Below are 2,527 nucleotides of genomic sequence, written 5' to 3'. Positions count from 1 at the left end.
TCCCCCTGAAACACCCTCCTCTCATAAAAGTATGAACTGAGTGTGTGCCAGAAAACACACACACACACACACACACACACACACACACACACACACACACTGCCTCAGGAGAGAGAGAGAGAGAGAGAGACAATGAGCCTCACAGACTGAACACGTCTCACATGTCAGGAGGGGAAAGCAGCCAAAGAATCTGGGAGGAAAGTGTGAATTCTTCACATTCTGAAGTTTTGACTCTACAGATGTTGAAAACACAACGACAGCACATTCAACATGTCAGCTGCACAAACATGAACTCTCAGGCTGTCAGGACCACAGAGCTGAACACACACTTTTCCTCTCCTGCCTTTAGTTTAATTAATCTGAGTGTTTTAAAGCATGTTTGTTTTTAAAGTTTGAAATTTAATCACTTCAAATCAACTTTTTCTGATTTGGAACTAAAACTCATGTGGAGACATTTTAACATGTGAGACGAGAGGGGAAAAAGATTTTTAGCAAATTATGAATAAATTAAATCGTCTTTCTTTGTGGCAACAGGACATTTTTCTTCAGATCGAGAAAACAAAACAACCTGCACGCTGTGATTGGCCAGAGCGGGACACGGACAGGGGCGTCACATGTATGACCTCTGACCTCAGGGGTCATACATGCATGATGATGTAGATATCCAGAGTTTCAGGGCCGATGTTGATAAAGTCATTATGACATTAAGAGTGAATTGAAGTATTTTGGATGCTCGGGGCTTCCGTACTCGGTGGACGGCTGCTAAAGTTGGCTGATATTTTCAGGATTTTCGAAGACGAAGAGAAGTCCGAAATGTAAAAGCTGATGAGGACCCGTCTGAGGTTGAGTCATGGCGTTGTGGGCGGGGTCATGTGCGTGGTTCAGGCTTTCTGCAGGTCGTATAATGACACCTTGTGGACGCTCAGGAGCACATGACATGACGGCTCTGGATCCAGATCTAACTTTAAAAAGGTCCCTGCTGCGTGGCTGAATGGACGGTGACAGATGGAGAAGACATCAGTCTGCTTTGGTTTGTTGACACGACCTCTCTGAAATTACAGCTCCCATCTTTGTGTCCAGCGCTGGCTGCACTCAGGAACCCCGCAGGGCGCCTTCTCCACGTGTGCTGCTTCTGTGAAGTCACCGGGGACAAACAGTCCTCCAACTCTCTCCTCAGTGTGTGAGAAGAGAATAAGTGAGTGAGCAGCAGGTACGACCCTGCAGACACTCGTTTCTGTGAGGAAGAAAGCTGCACACTAAATGATTGGGGGACGTATGTTCCCTGCAGGCTTCCGTAGTTTTGGCTTTCTGCAGCAGGTTTTTGTATCTCCAGTATGTTCCTGTTGTTTTTAGTGTTTTTGAATTTGCATTTCACCTTTTTTTTTTAGTCCGTCTTTGAGCTGATCCAGAGTGTCGTAGTCTAGACCACGAGACCGAGACACACCAGACACCAGAGTGCTCAGAGACTGAGACAAGACAGGGACATTTGGACATTTAGGGGTCAAAACCGAGTTCAGACCAAGACCATAAAAATCTCTGAATAAAGGTGGCGTGTCCCTCACCTGCACCGTAGCAGCGGGGGATAAAAATCAAACTACATATGAGTTAAAGTTATCACAGTAATGAGGTGAGAAAGAAGTCTATCAGTGGTGGTCTTCATTTAAAGTCCAGAGTCCACCCAGTCTGAGGTCTGATGCTTCTGATTCAGAGACCTTCACTAAGCGGTCTCGAGGCCGGTCTTGACACCGAGGCAGATTTTATGATTCCTGCATCTGTATTTCCAGAGCTGCTTCCAGCTCACATTAAATAACAGTTTGCACAGGCCGACTGCTCGTCCCTTTTCACGAGTCAGCAGAATGTCCCTTTAATTGAGACGATAGAGTCCATGTGTCTCTATGAGCTGCTGAAGAAGACGTCTCTACGTGCTCCGAGACACAGATAGTTTTTACAAGTTATCTGACCGGGTGCCGTTTACACATCATACAGTTTATAGCATGTATTCATGTTGGTTGCTATGGAGACGTACAGTAGACTGTTGTCGTAGCGATAGGAAGGCTTCACTCTCCTCGTTAACGACTCGAGTGTCCTTCTTAATGCGTCCTGACGGACGCTCCAACATGATTGACCGCCTGCTGTTTTAATGTCGTAACCGAATCTCCTCGAGACCTGCAGCCACCAGCGTCGCACTGAAATAGGCGTCTAAATATATCTTGTTGTGCGGCTGGGTTTACAGTACATCAGCTCCGGGTGACACTTTGGAGCAACTGAGGTTCTCACTCTGTTTGAGTCGCACGTCGGCTGGAAATCCCCCCCCTGAAATCTGGCCAAAGAATAAAAACAAAAATCTGGAGAGGAAAAGTGTCCCATGCAAAACTTCATTTGAAAAACGACACATTTTAGTCAGACTGAGGACAGCTGAGCGATTCCTGTTTTTATAGCCCTTACATAAGACACGTATCTGTGGTCAGCTGCAACATGAGGAAGCAGCTTAAATCAAACTTTATTTGACATGTTTACTACATGGATG

Source organism: Symphodus melops (assembly GCF_947650265.1).
Source record: "Symphodus melops genome assembly, chromosome: 20".
In the NCBI taxonomy this organism is placed as follows: domain Eukaryota; kingdom Metazoa; phylum Chordata; class Actinopteri; order Labriformes; family Labridae; genus Symphodus; species Symphodus melops.
The sequence above is the reverse complement of the archived record's forward strand: the minus strand, read 5'-3'. Positions refer to the sequence as shown.